Below are 19258 nucleotides of genomic sequence, written 5' to 3'. Positions count from 1 at the left end.
ACAAAAAAACACAGGAAAGCAAAAATATATTTGCCATAAATCAGTTTAGGATTAGGCTAATGAAGTCCCATCTAGGTAGATTCTTTTAGAATCTGGAAGATAGCTGGTTGCCTCCAGGGCAAGTTATAAGGATTCCTGATTTTATTTATTTTACTAGGACATTCTCTGAAGATATAAATATATGCTCATAAAACATCTTTTTTATAAAGAATATTTCTAAAACTTTTCCCTTTAAACTTTCAATATACATATATATATATGTATCTTCCTTTTAGCTCATTGATAGATAATTGGGTAGAAAACTAAAGTGAAATCACTTTAAATGTTCATCTTATTAATCTACTGATAAGTAATTCTTAATCTATAGTCTCTGTACCTTGGCTACTTTTCTTTTGCTTCTGCACAACAAACCAGGCACAACTGTAAAGGAGATTTGTTTCCAGTCTGGCGTGAAGCATAACTGCGTTAAGTATTTGTGATTTGAACTTTGCATGTGATTATAATTTTAAAACCCAGAGAAATACCAGAAGCCAAAAAAAAAAAAAAAAAAAACCACCACCAAACAGTATTGATAGGTGGTTTTGGTTTTTATTGTGGTGGTTACTCTTTATCTGGGGGATTTATTTGTTTGGTTTTCATAGAAGACTGGAAGAAATTTCCCTTAGAATTCATTTCATCAAGATGGGACATAAAAAAGATTACTCTTCAAGCCTTAATTTGTCATATTTCCTACTAGGACAAAAGCCAGGGTTGTTACGATAGAAGTAGTTGGCTTTTATTCCTACTTTGACTTGATTTTATATTACATTTAGGATGATTTATAGATCTGAGAGTACTGGTATCTGGGCTCTGATGCTTTCTTTCTTTCTTTTTTTTTTTTTTTAAAGATTTTATTTATTTATTTGACACAGAGAAAGAGAGATCACAAGTAGGCAGAGCAGCAGGTAGAGAGAGAGGGGGAACCAGGCTCCCTGCTGAGCAGAGAGCCCAATTCAATGCAGGGCTGGATCCCAAGACCCTGAGATCATGACCTGAGCCAAAGGCAGAGGCTTAACCCACTGAGCCACCAAGGCACCCCACTCTGATGCTTTCTTATTACAAGTTATGGCATACAGTATAACAGTTGGAATCTTCCCGGCTTGTACTTGTGCCTCTAAAAGCAGGCAGGACATCTGATATAGTATTTCAGGATCAAAATAAGCTGTAACCAATATGCATTTTTTTTTCAGATTTTATTTATTTGAGAGAAAGAAAGTGAAAGACGGGGCACAGGAGCAGAGGGGGATGGGCAGAGAGAGAGGGAGAAGTAGACTCCTCACTGAGCAGGGAGCTGAATGTGGGGTTCTATCCCATTAGGACTTGAGCAGAAGGCAGACACCCAACTGCTTGAGCCATCCAGGTGCTCCACCAGCCTGCATTTTTGAAGTTTTGCTATAAACAAACAAACAAACAAAAACAGAATTGGGGGGGGCAATTTGTAAAGGGACATACTGGCTGTCAAATAAATGTAATTTTTAAAATGTTGATCTCGAATCCCTAAATCTTCATTCTGATTGCATTCTTACTCATTATGTACTGATTTTTTGAGGGTTTTCCGGGATTCCATTGGGTCTTTTAATATTTTCATTTATTCAGTTAGAACTGGACCAACCATTTTAACAACACGGTTGTAGAGCAGCATTTAGCATTAGCACTGACATTGGATGTGGCCCTCTGGGATGTTCCAGACCCTCCCCTATTCTTAACCTCTCTCCTATAAAAGGCAGGCAAGATAGGAATTTCTCTTCTGTATCCTAACAAAGTCTTTTTTAAAACAATACTGACTATAAACAAAATTTATTTAAAAATATTCTAGGATTATTAAAATGTTTTATTCTAGGTCAACTGTATTCCTATGTTTTGATGTATTAATTTTATTATTATTTGTCCTACAAATGAACAAAATGAGGTTGATAATCTTGCTAGTGTTTCCTCCAACTGATTGTCAAAACATGGACTCTTCACTGAGAGAGAACCAAAACAGTGTTCTCATCTTCATTCTGGCAACTGTGTAGACTATGAACATAATGTGGGTGTCTTTCTTTAGAATTGGGGACAGTGTTTCAGGTCAGATTAATTCTTTACAATAAATGAGAATTTACAATTATAGGGAAAAAATCATGGGTTTGCAGCCTTTTGTTGCTCCATCAGTCAAAATATATAAGATTATAGTACATGAAGACAGAACATGAGATGCTCAGTGAGCTGACTTCAAGAAACTTAGAACCGAGCCCAACAGAAATAAGAGTTTAGGGGGCCCTGGGTGGCTCAGTGGGTTAAAGCCTCTGCCTTTGGCTCAGGTCATGATCCCGGGGTCCTGGGATCGAACCCCATGTGGGGCTGTCTGCTCAGCAAGGAGCCTGCTTCCTCCTCTCACTCTGCCTGCCTCTCTGCCTACTTGTGATCTCTGTCAAATAAATAAATAAAATCTTTAAGTAATAAGAGTTTAAGAAATAAGCGACACTTAGAGTATAGTAGATACCAAGTGTATGTGATGGTCGCGAAAGTTTACTGATGTAAGTACTCAGAAAAGATCATTAATGGGCTGGAGGAAACTAGAGAAATTTCTCTGGAAGGAATCTTTTGACCAGTTCTTGACCTGACCAGAATCGGATAGGATTTTGATGGGGACATTCCAGTTGGGGAAAGAGCAAGGTGTAGGTAGATGTCTCCGAAGTAATTGAAAATACATACCAAAGCAATCAAAGTGCATCAGTCTAGTTTGGGATCTTTAAGTTGCTCAGTCGGTAGCAGATGTAGCAGAAAGCCAAGAACATGCCTACCCACAACATATATGTCTCTTAATCCGTATTGTTGAGTAACTGTTCTGTGTCATTCATCGTTCTTGATTTTAGAAAAAGGGAATGAAACAAAAACACCTGCCCCCGAGTAGCCTGCTTCCTACATCCTAGTGGGGAAGACAGGCAATTCACAGATGAAAAGACAGACTGTACAGTATGGTAGGGCTTAGCGTATATAGCCCCCCGCCCCCAGAAGGTAAAGGTAGAGAAAGCGCTGAAGGCAGACAGGAGGAGGGATGTGCTTTAGGTATGGCCAGGATGAGATTCCCGCGAGAGGGGACATGTGAGGAGTGAAGGGGACAGCCATGAGGATATCTGGGCAGGTGCCCCCGGCAAGTGGGAGCAGTGCTGGAAGGGCAGATTGGGAGTGAGAGAGGAGTCAGCAGAGGCTTTCCTTCAGAGGCGGAACTTGTTGGACTTGGGTTTTAATAGGTTCACTGCGGCTATGACTGTGTTGAGAACCGGCTGCAGGGGTGGTGGTGGAGAGAAGCAAGCACACGGGCTAATTAGGAGGCTACTGAATAGTCAGATGGCCGTCCGGAGTTCCTTGATCCACAGTGGTAGCGGAGGAGGTGGTGTAAGTGATCTGATTCTGGATGTGTTTTGAAGGCAGAGCCAAGAGGATTTCCTGACAGGTTGGATGTCAGCTGTGGGATTCCCTACCTCCTTTCCCCAGGGATGGGAAGGTGTAGCCTTGAGTAACCTCAGGAGAGCTGAGATTATCTCCTGGCTCTGCATCATTTTGCCAGCGGGATTGCTGAAAGAAGAACTGTGGCTTTACCACATCCTTTTTTAGGCTCAGGAAAGCGATCAGATCAGTTGAATCTGATACTCTGCTGTTGCTGTGACTTAGGGAAGCGCAGTGGTAAAACACTCCTCTCTCCTAGACGTCACTGAGATGGGTGTTTTTCAGCAAAGTGCACTCATTTCCCTGTTGGAAAGACTTTTGTCTCAGCGTATTTTTAGGAAGAAAAATGTTGCATGCTTCCATGGAGATAGTCATATGGTATATGCTCTCTGAAAAATATTAATGCATTGATAAACTCTATGGACATACAAAGTAAACTCGCAGATACAGAGGGAATATTTCCATGGATGTTGTGGCAACAGTTTGTCCTGGCTACTGAACAACATTGTGTAACTAGTTCAGTTATTCCAGTTCCTAACTGCTTATGTAAGCAAAGATTTAGAAAGACTTACTCAAAAGAACATGGTGTATGCAAACCTAAATGTCTCAAAACTAAAATTTATAACTTTAAAAGTGTAAAATGGTAATATGCGATTTATTGTCCTCAGACTCCCCATTTACTTTTCCAGGAAAATAAGTAAAAATCAGGTTGCACAATCCTCCTGCTTTCACTACTTTCCTGTATGCTAACATTGCTGGATTTACGTATATAAACCACCTCCAAATTTGGAGGCAGGAAGATTCTTTTTGAAGTTTTTAAACTTTGCAGTATTTTTTAACATAGCATTTGATTTGTAAGTTTAGTCCATATGATTTCTGAAACGAGGTATGTTTGTAACTTTGTTGCTGCTTACTAAGCTTTAGGAAATAGACATGTGAACCATATCTGTAGACATTGGTTCAGTGGCCCTGTGCTATCTTTCTCCTGACCACCCTTGGTCTAAGCATTTGAAGGGAAATTAACATAGATATTTGTAGAATCTATATCAGGACTAACTAGCTGGTACCTTCCACATTTTGTCCACCTTTTATTAAAAGACTTTTAGTCTTCATTTCAAAAAATAATGAGCCTGTTAAGTAGGACACAGTGATTTTTTTTTTTTTTTTAAATCAGGAACTCCAAAAGTTAAATGTTACTCTTGAAATGCTTAGTAGGAATAAAAGAGGAATTCTCATCTGGGTTGAGAAGTAATTTGAAAACGTTGTCTTTGAAATTGTAAGAAATGAAGAAATTAAATTGTCAGACATTTTAAAAAGAAGATGTACATGATAATCGATGGAAGTAATGAAGAAAAACGTTTTCACAGACCTATTACCAGTTAGACGAAAACAGCACATTTTCTTTTTTTCAGATACAAGTTATTTTAGAGATAGGAAAGAAAATATTAGAAAGAGACTACTTCAAAATTAGTTGTGTCTTTGCTTTTGAAGTATTTCGTGACCCATATGTTAGAAAACTACCAACAGTTGTGGATGTGATAGCTGACCTTTAAAAAATGTGTTTTGGGATTGTAAAAAGGAAAAAAAAAATCCAACTAAAACTTTTTAACTTTTTAGTCTGTTAAAGGAACATGACTTTTTTCTTTTTCTTTCTTTTTTTCTTTTATTTTTAGATGACACAGATCTGATAATCTGTAAAGTTTACCAAGATAGTACAGCTAGAAAAAGAGATTAATAGTGTAGGTCAGAGGCTTTCTTTTTTCCTTCAAATAAAATATATTTTTTAATAAAAAATCATAATGATCTTAAGTTCCAAGGTTTGACTTAGCTATATTGAAAAATATATTAATTTTTGAGTTTTATTCCCAGGTTCAAGGTCACAGAGAAAGAAAGCTTACATTAATGTTTCCTTTCACCAAAAAAAATGTTACACAAATTACATTTCAACAAAAATGTTTCAGGACTTAAACTTTTCTCTATGAAATGTACAAAAGAAGAAATTTTTTAAAAAGGAGATGCTCTCCAAAAAGATTTTATAAAATATGCTCTTTGGCAGCCCAACAGGGTACTTTTTTACAATTTCCTTTAGAAAATTAGCACGTTTCTGGAAACTGGAGGTGTTGAAGTTCCAGGTATTATTTCTGCCTTCCAGCTCCCTAAGATATTGTCTGTCTAAGCCGTGACCCCTAACTGCTGCAGTACTACCCGGGGTCCCGGGCCTGGGAATCTCAGCCGCACCCCTGGTTCCCACAGCTGAGCCTGAGGCATGCTGAAAATGCCCCACAGCTCTCTCCGCCCACACATCCAGTAACAACTGGTTCCTTCCTCTTCCTGTGGAAGAGCAACATCCTCTGAAATGAGAAGAAATGCACCCTGAGGAATGCAAGAACAGCAGTGAGCTTTTCACACAGGAAATTACTCCAGTAGCGCACTGAAAAGTGCCTGTCTCTTGGACTGTCAGCCGGGAATGAGCTTCCTGCGGCTGACCGGCTGACCGAGAGGATGGTTCACTGGGGAGCTAAACACCACATACGGGTCTGTCAGAATTTCGTGGAAAATCGTGAACTCATTGTTCTGTCCATCCCTACCTATCTGGTTTTGAGTTATTTGGTGCTGCATACACGGGAAAGCTAGTTGGCTTTGCCCTTCTATTTAGACACTTGACAGTTAATTACTTGCTGGAAGTAATCAATAATCTGCTAATAGAATTTTCAGTCATTTCAATTGTACTTTATGAAATCAGGATTGGTAAAACATGGTTAGGGCTTCAAAGAAATTAAAACCCTTACAATCAGTGGCGTGGCTATTAAGGCCAGTGCTGATCCTTTTCTAGTTCCTCCTGTGTCTTTCCATTTCCTTTCTTTTACTTTCTGAAGTGTAGGCATCAGTAGAAGGTAACGTATTGTGTGCACAATCATACATTCTCAAACACAGATACAACTGTTGCTTTGAACCAACCAACCAACTCCTATCATTTACATTTCAAATGGATTTTTAGTTGAAGAATGTTTTAGTATAACTTGACTTTTTTTTTAATCTAACTCCCATAGCGTTTTCTCTTTGCGTGAGATAATGATGGCCACCACAAAGCCCAATTTGTATATTACATGTACATTTTAAATTGCTTTCCAAATCATTGCAGAATTTTGCTAGGTTTCAGTGCTTATGGTCGCAAAATTCTTTTACTTTTCGAGTGTTTGTTTGGATTATTTTGCTAAAGCACATACAAGTCAACTTGTTTGTTCTAAGTTGAAGGGGAGATGGAGAAGGAATGCCAGGCATTTCCTCTTCCTTTTCAGAATGTCTTTTTAATGAACATTCCTCTTCTCTCCTATGAACAAACCATCTCAAGTCAGCCAGGGGCCTCTAAGTGCCTAGGGTCCAATAATCCAACACATTTCCTTTGTTCCTCCAGCGCTACTGAGGTCTTGTTCCATGCATTTACTATTTCTTCTTCCCTCTGTGCTTCCTTTCAGCCTTTACAGACTTCCAAACCTGTTTAACCAGCTCCCTATATTAAATTCTCTCTGTTAAAATAACTCTTGTGGTTTCTGTTTTCCTGTTGGATCCTGAATGATCATTCTAAAGATCCTAAATCATCTTTAAAAAATAATAAGACAGACTGACGAAGACTTCTATTCAAGTACGTTTATTCCAGCATGACTCTTAATAACAAGAGGGTGGACACAAATCAAATGTCCTTTATGAGAGTAAGGGTTAAATAGAAGGATAGTATATCCATGAATGGAATATTATGTAGCCATACCACATTTAACAACAACTAAATACAATGTGTGTTATTCTAGATTTGATCCTGGGTCAGTGGGGAAATTGCTACATAGGACATGATTAAGACAGTTGGCAAAAATGTCCTATCAATATTAGATGATAATATCAATGCTAAATTTCCTGATTTTGATGATAATACTGTAGTTGTATGGGAGAATGGTCTTGTCCTTTGGAAATACCCACAATAGTAATTAAGGTAAAGAGGCATAGTGTCTATAGCTTTTCTCAAAAGATTCCAAAAAAATTTAGATAAACAGATAATGATATAGAAGATGTGACAAAATGTCAGCACATGAATCTGCATGAAGGATATATGAGAGTCCTTTTCATTATTCTTGCAACTTTTTTATAAGCTTGAAATTATTTCACAATGAAAGTTAAAAATCGCTTATATGTCTTGTAAGGGTATGATTTTTTTTTAATTTTAAAATATGATTTTTGTTTATCTTTTTATTAAGTGAAAAAAGAATATCACAAGCAATATGATTCTAATTTTATCAAGGGACACAAATACGTGTCTCCATTCAGTGGAATTCTTTCTGAGCGTCTTGTATGTCTTGGATACTAACCTGGGCATTTGAAATTTACCCAAGGTCATCCAGCCAGTAAGTAACAAAGCTGGATTTCGAACTCTATCTAGTTTTACAATGTGCTTTTAACCACTTTGTAATGTCCATGTGTATGCTTTTAAAGCAGTAACTTTCCTAATTATACAAAGAATGAAAAACAAGGAGAAAAAACACAAGAAACAAAAAATTACCAGGAGACAACTGTTGTGAACATTTAAAATATTTTCTCCCAGGAAGAGGTTGCTGCTGTTAGATGCTAGAGGCCTGGAGAAGAGGCCCTGCCCTCCAGCCTCAAGAGCTCGGAAGGCAGAGCCTGCAGACTGAACCCAGACTTCTGAGGGCCACTGGTCACCTGGTACAAATGTCTCTGTGGGGTCAAGGCTGTTGCTGGGAAGAGGCTGACTGGAGTCAGATAGGGAGAGGAGTCTCTTCTGTCCCCTCTGACCTCTGTCCTCCCCCTCATGGCTCCTTTTGGCAGAGCCTATCAGGGAACCCATTGGCAAGAGAAAGCTGTAGTTCATAGAGGCCCAATCTCAGCATCACAGAATAGAGTTTTGAAGGGTGGATTCGGAACCAAGAAACATATTCTATAAAAGGAATCACTGAATTAAAGGATAGGAACTTTAAAAAAACCAAAAACTAGGCAAATTCAGTCTAGAATGTGTGAATTTGGATCCCACTAGTTCTATATGAGGGTGCCCACTTACTATATTTTAAAACATATGTTAGGTATTATACTTACTTAATTATTAATTGTTTAAATTTAAAAGGCTTTAAAAATCTAATAAGTAAGAGGTGTTTTTAATTTTTTAGTGAAGTGAGCTTTTTAAAAAATATTTCTGACCAAAAAATTGGATATATTTTATGTATATTGTGTATATATTGTGTATATATATACACATATATATGTATATATATATATTGTGTATATTGTGTATATATTGATGTGTTCAGTGGGATGTTTTGATATATGAATACATGGTGTAAGAGGACCGCAGTTGAAGTAATTAACATATCTGTTATGTCCCATAGTTACCTTTTGTGTGTGTGGTAAGAACAGTGACTTGTGTGCTTCAAACTGTTTTCATGATTTCCGCTCATTCCTATTTCTCAGCATTGCTTTTTTGCGTGTTTGCCCATTTTTCTTATTGTTTTGTTCATTTTAAAATGGATCCTTAAGTCATTTTAACTGATAAGGTTGACCATCTTTGCCATGTGCTACAAAGTTTTCTTTGCTATTTCTCCTTGAATTCTCTTTCTGATTTTTGATAGGTTTAGTTGCATTAACTTCTTGAAAAATATCATTATTTTAATTTTATGATTTCTTCAGAGTTTTTGCAAAGAAAGTCCTTCCCTACTTCCCAAATATGTCCCTAGCTACTCTTATTGTTTTTTTTTTTTTAAATTTAATTTATTTGAGAGAGAAGGGAGCAGGGAGAAGCAGAGGGAGAGAGAAAATGAGTATGTGTAGGAGCTGGAGGGGCAGAGGGAGAGAGGCAGGCAGACATCCCACTGACTCAGAGCCTGATGTGCTGGGCTCTATCCCAGGACCCTGGGATCATGACATGAGCTGAAACTAGTAGTCAGATGCTGAACTGATTGAGCCACCTGGGCGCCTCTTAAAGTTTTATTTTTAACAATTAAATCTGAAATTCTAGATGAATTAATTTTGGTGTTATAAATTACATATTTATAGTTAACAAAGTTATCCTCCATTTGTATTGTTTCTTTCCTCATTGATTTGAACCTTCTTAAAACTAAATCCTTATGTACTTGTCTCTGGGGATTTTGTCTTCTGTCTTATTGATCTGTTTGCTCTTTATCTATTTTCATACCTTAATTATTGTAACTTCAAAGTATTTCATTAAAATACAGTGCACAAGTTTTCCCTTCAAATGTTTCTTGGATATTCTGACCTAGTATTTATCCATATGAACTTCAGAATTATTTTGTCAGTTGTCCAAAAACATTCTTTTGGAATATTGATGAGAGTTGCATTTTATTTATAAAATAATTTGAGAAGAATTGCCAACTTTACCATCTTTATTTGCTTATCTAGGAATATAGTATTATAGGTATGTATTTTAAAGTTTCACTGAATCAAGTTTAGGAGCATTCTCCTTACATGCCTGTGGTATTCACAAAAATAGTCACCATTTCTTATGTACGACTAAGCATTTTATCTCCTTACTAAGGATGCACACAGACTCTATCCACAGATTAGCTCTAAAGAGGTTAAGGTAGCTTGCCAAGGGATACCTGGGTGGTTCAGTCAGTTAAGCATCTGACTCTTGATTTTGGCTCAGTTCATGATCTTAGGGTCTTGAGATCAAGCCCTAAATCAGGCTCTGTGCTTATAGGGTGTCTACTTGAGATTTTCTCTCTCCCTCTTCCTCGACCCTCCCCCTGTTCACAAACTCATGTACTCAATCTCTTCCTCTTTCTCCAATAAATAAATAAATCTTTTAAAAAAAAAAGAGAGAGAGACTGAGGTAACTTACCCAAAGTCACACCAACTGTGAAGTGATAGAAGCAAGGGCTCGAATGGGACTCAGTTTTGAGCCCACACTCACCCTGTGCACTCTACCACTCCCCAAAGAGTTCAGCTACCCACATCACATTCATTCTAAATCCTAGTTTTAGCATCCTTAGTATCAACAGGGCTTATCCTCAGTAAATATTTCTTCACTGTGGTATAATATAGTAGCCAAAAAAGCCTGACGAGTATTTGTTTGGGGAGAAAAGAGGGACAAGTTTTGAGGATCCCAGTACTTGGTTGGGAACATATGGAGAAATGGGCCCTAGTGTCAGTGCTTACAAGTAATCCGTTGTGGAGCCTACTTTGGGATTTCATACATCCCCCATTCCTATTCGCCAAGTACTTAAATCCTCAGCACATGCCAGGCTTTAACAAGCACAGATCCTTAACTTAGTATTGGAATCCTGACGGAGAAGAATTGTTTGTAGCAGACGCACTGTCTCTTACTGACTGTCCAGGAGGCATTCCCTGTTGTGTGCTGGTCACAGGTTATTCCAGCCTAGCTGTGTGGATACAGCTTCCTGGTAAGAATAGTTATTGAGGGGCGCCTGGGTGGCTCAGTGGGTTAAAGCTTCTGCCTTCGGCTCAGGTCATGATCTCGGGGTCCTGGGATCGAGCCCCACATCGGGCTCTCTGCTCAGCGGCGAGCCTGCTTCCTCCTCTCTCTCTCTGCCTGCCTCTCTGCCTACTTGTGATCTCTGTCTGTCAAATAAAGAAATAAAATCTTTTAAAAAAAATAGTCATTGAGCTCTCCGATCTTTAAGTCTCTTTCCCAACCATAGAATGGCTTAACCTCCTTAACAGGGCTTTTTGGTTACTTTTCTTTGACTCCTCCCCCCAGGACCCCAACCTTATCCTACTAGGATCTTCATTTTTTGTTTTTTTTTTTTATTGTTGTTTTGTCTTGTTTTTGTTCATTGCTTTTGAGGAAAGGATATTCTTCGTGGTAAGAATCGTGAGTGCATAAGTTTTCTTTGGTGCTGTTATTGCTGTTTGTTCTGGTGGTTGCAGGTTTTATTTCCTTTGTAGAGTAGATGGTAACTTCGGTTTCCATCAGATTTGGTTATGTGTGATTTCTATGAAGTGAATCCTGTTTTCCACTGCCTTTTATTTTTAAACAGAGCTCTATTTTCTTGGTAAATATCCTTAGTTTGCTGGGCTGGAAATCTTGTGGGCAAGGCTGGAAAGCTTACCCAAACTCATACTTTGTTTCTATTGATTTGAGTCATTTTTGCAAATATACATCCATTTGCAGAACCCGGGCAGTCTCCTCCAACCTTTTTTTCCTCTTGCTGTTACTATTGCTCAGATTCCAAGTACTTGCTGTTCCGAGGGATCCAGTTCTTCCATGTTCACTGCTCCTCAGCCTCTGCCGGTATCCCCTCTTTGGGAGCCATTATGTAACAGAGCTGTGTTTCCATGTTGTACCTTGTCCCCACAGGTGGGAACTTCCAAAGACATTTCCTAGTTCACTTGATCAAGTTCTGTTTGAAGCTTTAGGTTCAGTAAAATGGGTCTGTGCCCACTTTGTCCATTCTGTGCATAATTAATATTATGTAAAATGAATTAATTCTAAATGACATCTAGCATCAGGCAAATTACCATGCTGAGAAATGTTATTCCAATTCTGAAATAATGCATTTTGAGGATAAGAATTCATAACAATGAAATTTGAGAATGATAACTAAAATAATTTCTCATCTTAAATAGAACTGGAAATGCATTATTAAGACAAAGTGAAGACATTTGTGTGCTTTGGAAAACCAATTGAAAATCTGAAAGAATTTGACTAAGCAATGTACTCTCCCAAATTTGTACTTTTAGAAAATTCTGTGTACTTTCTGTATAATTTTGTACACGGTAAAATTACTGAAAAAAATTCAAGATGTTAATGCTATTTTAAAAGTTGTTCTTTCTTTTTTAAGAAATCATTTCTATACTTATGTGTTCTGTGAATGGTGAATGCATAAAACTATGCCTATTTACATTTTGGACACTGATGTACTAGAGGGTCACATCCTTTTATCTCATCTCTGGAAAAGCAATTACTTTCTGGCCTACAACTAGATGACATGAACAATTGCACATGAATAAGATTATTTATTTAAAAAATTCATCACCATTTTTCAAGTTGAGTATACTAGTAGGTTTACCAAACAGAATTGGGGGAAAAATTGTTTTAATTTCAAAATAAATGATCTCTTCCCTTAAGTACACTTAAAACTTGTTATTCAGAGAGCAACAGTTTTCTCTAAGGTATACTAATAATATTTTAATCAAGTGTTAATATCTTTTTATTTGTGCTACTATGTGCTTATGACTATTTTTATGTATTTATTAGTCAAGGGAATTGACATTCGTGGAGTTTATATCTCAGACTGTGTTTTGTTTATTTTTAGTGTTCACTTTGGCACTCCTTCCAGGCGGTTCTCTTGGCAACAACGGTTTGTTTCTACCTGTCGTGTGTCTATGCAGTTAAGCTCTTCCATTAGCTTCCCATCACAGCTTACTTCATGTAAATGTTCTAGATGTTGTATCCAGCCATTAACTTATATAATTTTTCCTATAGCATTTTTAGTCAATTTTTTTTCCTAAACACAAGAAAGAATAGATTTTATGAGAATCTAGGCAGTGAATTTTAAATGGAAAAAAATCAGAGTGTACTAAAAGTTTTTGTCTTTTCCTCCTGCCTCATTCCCTCCTGGTGCCAAAATATTTCTCACACCAGGGTAGGAGATTTGAATCTGGCCACAATAAGTAGAATTTACTTGATTAAACTCTGTTTCTTATATACCCAGCACAAAGAATCTGGACTACCTAGTAGACGGTACACGAAGATTGTGTCCAACCGTGCTTGTTATAATGAACAAAAAGGCCAGTGCATGTGGAATCATTTACTCTCTGGCCATAGCTCAGCAGACCCCAGACAAGTGAATCTTGGGAAGGAATAGAAAATCCCTCTAAGAACCAAGCATGGACGAGCTGGATTTCTGTAGGAGCTGAGCTTGGAGCAGTGAACCTTGTTGTGTTAGTGTGGTTTGGCCTGTCAGGAGAAGGCTCAACAGACATTGTTCATTCATTTCTCAGAAAGGATTATGCCAGGTCTTAGGTGGGAACTGGAGGCTGGAGAGAAGGATGCATGTAGGCTGTGAATCTAAGCAAAAGCTATTGTAGAGAGTTACATGATACGGTGAGAGTCTGTATTGGGGACATTAGACATCATTAGGTATGTGGATAAGGTGGAATCAGATACAGTTCTTCTGGAAAGACATTTGAACAAGATATAAAACCTTGCTATTCAGGGGCACCTGGGTGGCTCAGTGGGTTAAGCATCTGCCTTCAGCTCAGGTCGTGAGCCCGGGGTCCTGAGATCAAGCCCCCGAGGTCGGCTCCCTGCTTCTCCCTCTCCCTCAGCCACTCCCCCCTGCTTGTGCTCTGTCAGGCTCTCTCTCAAATAAATAAATTCTTTACAAAATTTAAAAAAAAAAACAAAAACCTTGCTCTTTAAAATGTAGTCCATGAATAGTCTGCTTGAGCATCATCTGGGACCTTATTAGAAATGCGGATTCTCCAGTCCCATCCTAGACCCTCTCACCCTAGGATGAGTCCCATCCTAGACCTCTCCAGTCCCATCCTAGACCAACGTACATGTAAACCACCCACAGTGGTTTACATGTACATTGAAATTTGAGAAACGTGATCTAAAGCTTCAGAGACAGCTGAGATGAGAGGGTTAGGAGTACTGGAGTGGTCTAGACAGAACGTTGTGTGCGAAGACCATCTTGCAGGGGACTGGGTATTCCCTAGGGACTGAAATGAGGGCTGGAGCGCAGGGATGGGTGGGAGCATGTCGTGTCCTGGCAGCCGAGAGAGGAGTGCTTCAAGGGCATGGGTAGCAGTAGAAATGAAAGCCAAGAGAAGGACTGAAAAATGTTTGGTGAATTTGGCAGAGATTTTTGGTTACCATTTCTGATGGAATAATACAGGTGCAAGCCCGTCTGAAGAACAATGAGTGAGAACAATGAGTCTCTGGGGGAAGGGTGAGCAAAAGAGACGGCTAGAATAGATCTTTCTTTCTTTCATTCAATACATTTGCTGAACACTGTTATATACCAAGCAGTGGGAACGTACAGATGAGGGACTATGTCCAAAAATAGGGATATATGCCTAAGTTGCTATGGGAGTCCAGGAGCAGAGTGGCTAAATAAGGAATGTGCGTGTGTGTGTACACATATGTGTGTGCAGACTAGAAAAGTAAAATGTGGACCAAAAAGTTAATCAGAAATAACCTCCCAGATGGGTTGATACCTGAGCAGATTCTTTAAGAATTTGCCTGATTATATGGGAAGCAAGGACAGAGCTCAGTTTCTGCATACGCAAGAAGGCTTGAGAGGGCATGGTGAGTTCAGAATACTGTGGGCGTTCCTGATTGGCTGCAGTACTGGGGGAGGGAGTTGAGGGGGATAGTAAGACAGGAGGCAGGAGAGAAGAGATGAAACTGGGTCATGAATGACCTTGAATGCCCTCTGAAGGTGTTGGGATTCTCCCTGAGAAGTTCAGGTGGACCAGTGAAGGATTTTAAGCAGGAGAGTGACAAGCGAATTTGAATTTCAGAATAGGTACTCCGAAAACATGATAACGGAGGGGTGACAGGGAGGTGAGACTGGAGGCATAGAAAAGTGGGGGCCAGTTGCAGTAGTAGTCCAGATAGAAAGCAGGGAGTGCTTGATCGAGAGCAATAACATAGGGTATGGAGAGGAGGTGACTGACCTTAAATTTGGAACTGCTGAGTAAACAGTTTACCAAGATAGGACACAGAGCTTGGGGATAGAGCCTCCAGTCCAGATAGAGATGTGAGAGTCTAACTGATTGATCGAGCCATAAGGTCACACAGGATGACCCCAAACTGCACCCCATGGTACATACTGTAGCGACTATGACAAACTGATGGTCCGCATGCATCCCGTCCCATCCATCAGGAGGGACCATCAGAAGACTGTTTATTTGAGAAATGCTGGTTATCTGGTAAACACTGTGACTGAAATATGAAGCAACTAAAACTGGGTCTATTGGATGGCAGGAAATATTAGACATTTTAGCGGTGGCACGGCTGCTCCTTCCAGAACTGCCTGCTTCCTCCTGGGTTTGTGTGTGTGCACAGCTTATCATGATTGCTAACCACTCTTTTACGGAGTTAGAGAATCGAGTTCATATTCTCTCTGACTCATGGCATCTGTGAAAAGTATGTTTGAATTTTTATGGTATAATTTTTTTTCAAGAGGATATTAAATCATTTATTAATTACATGTGCTATCTGTAATCTTATCTGATCCCGTAATTCAGTTTATATATATTGCATAGGTTGTGCCAGCGATCGTATTAATAACCTGATAACCAAATAAAGTCCTGACCATGAACTCCAGGTGCCAACACATTAACTTGTCAGTTCAGCTATACCAAGGTTTCTGGAGACTGTGGCTTCTGTGCCCGAGCAAGTGTTAAACACATTTCAAATGGAACCTGGTATCCCCTTGAAGGGATGCTGACTTCACACTGTTAAGGTAGTTTACCAAGGTGGCTTCAGAGTAGACTGACTTTACACAGCACATTTTTAAAAAGACACATTTATTCAGCACCACGATCAGACGATTACATTTAGCAATTGGCAGCGTGGGTGCAAAAACAAAAACAAAAACAAAAAAACCTACATTAAAACCCTTTCTTGGAGTGCTTTACATCTTCCGCAGAAAAGAAGCTAAAATAACCCGTTATACAATTAATCATGAGTTTTTTGTCCACACGTGTGAGTATTGTCTAAAACATGTCTTCTTTGTGGCAGCTTGGCTCTGCCACCACTGTGCTTGGCCAAGTTCACAAACCTGTTGTAACCTGTAGCTTCGCTGTCACTTCTCTGGTTCTCCTCTCCTGCTCAGCTTTGTTTCCTGGCAGTCGTGAAAACCTCCTGCCACTGCTGTCACTACTGCTGCTTGCTGGAACCACCGTAGCCACCTTGGTTTCATGGTTTGGCAAATGTTGGCCTCCACCACCCTAGGGACTGGAGCTTTAGCCTCCAAAATGTCCTCCTTTCATGGGTCCAGATTTTGAAGATTGATTATTGTAACTGCCAAAATCATTATAGCATCCACCACCTCCAGAGTTGCGTCTAACATTACCAAAGCCATTATAGCCATCCCCACTGCCACCATATCCACCACCACCTCGACTCCCAGCAAAGCCCCCTCACCACTGAAGTGTCCTCCATGACCAAAGTTGTCATTCCCACCAAAACCACCTGTACGACCACCACCAAAGTTGTCAGAACTACTTCGACCTCCTCGGCTGAATAAAACCCTAGCCACCTCTTCCTTAGGGCTTTTCTTACTTCACAGTTTTGACCATTCACGGTAGGAATTTCTCAATGACAGTCTTGCATACAGAGTCATGGTCATCAAATGTTATAAAAGCAAAGCCTCTCGTCACCACTGCCTCAGTCAGTCATGACATCAGTCACTTCAGTTTTCCCATACTGTTCAAAATCATCTCTTGGGTGATATTCTTCAGTGTCTTTTTTAATGCTATCAACAAAAATCTTCTTCACAGTTAAGTGGAAACCATGTTTTTGAGAATCTTCTCTTGAGGCAGCCATCTTTGTTTCCACAGCTCTTCCATACGCTTTGGGTGGCCTTGCATTCATGGCTGCCTCCTCCTCCTCCACAGTGGCATACATGACAAACCCAAAGCCTCTGGAGTGCTTGGTGTTTGGATCTCTCATGACCACACAGTCTGAGAGCATTCCCTGTTGTTCAGAATGGTTCCTCGGAGTTTCATCAGTTGTTTCAAAGCTCAGACCTTCGATGAGAGCTTCAACAGCTGTTGGGGCTCTGGGAGACTCTGACTTAAACATGATGGTGGCAGGAGGGGAGACCTTAACGATACGTAGTAGTATTTGTAAGTTATTTTTCCTAGACCATCTTTCCCTATGGTAATTGATTAAAAAGAAAAAAAAAAGGAAAATCTTTCATTATAAATGCAGTCATTATTTTTATTGTCTTTGGTTTCTGGGTTTCTTCCACCAGCAAAATAAGAAAAGGAAAAACACCTACAGCTCTCTACACGCAAAAATCTTGGAAAGGAAAATATTCTATCTCTATCAAACAGTGCACTATTATCATAGCATCTTGTTTTCAGCTATTTATAATGAAATATCTGTTACTGAAATTCTACTCATAAGCTCATAAGCTTCCTGGAGGCTTTATGCCCTAATTTTTAACTGTGTCTATATATATAATCTTCATCAAGGGGTTAAATATTTTAGATAAGATTCATAGATTTAAATGCTTGATGTTAGATTGGCTTCCTGTATTAATTATTAGGAAACCATTTTTATCCATGAAAATGACAAGATCAGAATTTTTTAATAGCTGTTGGATCTTTGTCTACTAAATGTCTTTTTAAAATATTATGTACATTTTTCAGGCACCTGCCTGAAAATGGAAACCTTATTTTTTGTGTGGTTTTTTTTTTTTTTTTTTAATTTTTCAGAGAGAGAGGGAGAGAGAGAAGCACAGGCAGACAGAATGGCAGGCAGAGGCAGAGGGAGAAGCAGGCTCCCCGCCAAGCAAGGAGCCTGATGTGGGACTCGATCCCAGGACGCTGGGATCATGACCTGAGCCGAAGGCAGCTGCTTAACCAACTGAGCCACCCAGGTGTCCCTTGTGTGTTTTTTTTTTAATTACATCTGAAAATGTCTTAATATTTTATTTTGGATTTGTCAGTGATTTTTATTTTAAGTGTGTATTCAGTGTATACTTCTTTACTATCAGCATTTATTTATTATGGTTCATCCATTTATTTGTTGAACTGTACCTGCCTTTTATGGCTTATGACCTAATTTGAGAAAATAGACATATAAAGAGTAGAATTAAAAAACAAACAAATTTGGAATATACAGCATAGAGAAGTATCTTTAATTCAACAAATTTCATTAATTACTTTATGTGTGCCTTACACATAGGAGTTACTCAGCAAGTTGTCAACTGTGTGAAGGAAGGTAACCTGTAGCTTCTGCCCTTCTAGAAACTTGCAAATTAGATTTTAGAGGAGTTGGGGGAGGACATAATATGATGATACTGATGATGGTAGGTAAGTAAATACAGAATCTACATTAAACTCTTTCAATAAATCTACATTCTCACCACAGCCTTATAATGTAGCTCAATACCATTTTCTTCATTTTATGGATGAGGGAACTAAGGGCTCTTAGAAGGTCAAGTAATTTGTCCATGGTCACATAGTTATGGCATAAAAGATACAGGGTTAAAAGTCTGTGTGACTTGATGTCCCATTCATATAGCCACCATATTATATGAGAGCATAGAAAATTATATGATGTCACAAAAAGCAGAAATGTAAGGAAAAATTGATAATTGCCTAAGCAAAATTGAATTTTTATAGAGATTTAGATGATGGGCAAGTTTCATCTATTTGGGGAAGATAAGGAAAGACTTCATTATTTAGCAAATGCAAATTAAAGTCAACTAATACAATGTACACTGTGTATATTGAATTCTCATAGAAAGCTTTCATTCTCTGTTTTTTGAATGATTTAATGAATAATAAATAGAGAGAAGGGTGGTTTTCAAACCCAGCTGTGAATATATATTACTGTTACAATCACAGTTATTATTAATTGTACTATAATATTCACATTATGCTACATGATGAATAGAACAATAAAGAAATACAATATTTGCTCTCCAAAAGATGTTCTGTAAAGCTTGCCAGTTTTCTGAATGTAGCTTTGTTAAATGATTGGATAAATTCTTGTCTTAAAATTGCCTCTTCATAGCGCTAAAACAAATACAGCAAGGGAGCTAAAGTCTTATTCAGTTGA

The 19258-nt window shown here is 38.7% G+C and overlaps 1 protein-coding gene and 1 pseudogene across 4 annotated transcripts in view; one reads left to right on the top strand and one right to left on the bottom strand.

Annotated features, from left to right (window-relative positions):
- Nucleotides 1–19258, top strand: part of POC1B (POC1 centriolar protein B) — a 102306-nt gene that overhangs the window by 63459 nt on the left and 19589 nt on the right. Inside the window, exon 11 of one of the 4 annotated variants that reach the window (XR_007129349.1) lies at nucleotides 8060–8181. The exons of the other annotated variants lie outside the window; for them this stretch is intronic. The gene's annotated coding sequence lies outside the window, so the exon portion shown is untranslated. The remainder of the gene's footprint in view (nucleotides 1–8059; nucleotides 8182–19258) is intronic. 4 annotated transcript variants of the gene reach the window in all.
- On the bottom strand, nucleotides 15973–17475 carry LOC125106552 (heterogeneous nuclear ribonucleoprotein A1-like; annotated as a pseudogene).

Source organism: Lutra lutra, chromosome 8, assembly GCF_902655055.1.
Source record: "Lutra lutra chromosome 8, mLutLut1.2, whole genome shotgun sequence".
Taxonomy (NCBI): Eukaryota; Metazoa; Chordata; class Mammalia; order Carnivora; family Mustelidae; genus Lutra; species Lutra lutra.
This window is presented reverse-complemented; position numbering and strand designations above follow the sequence as displayed.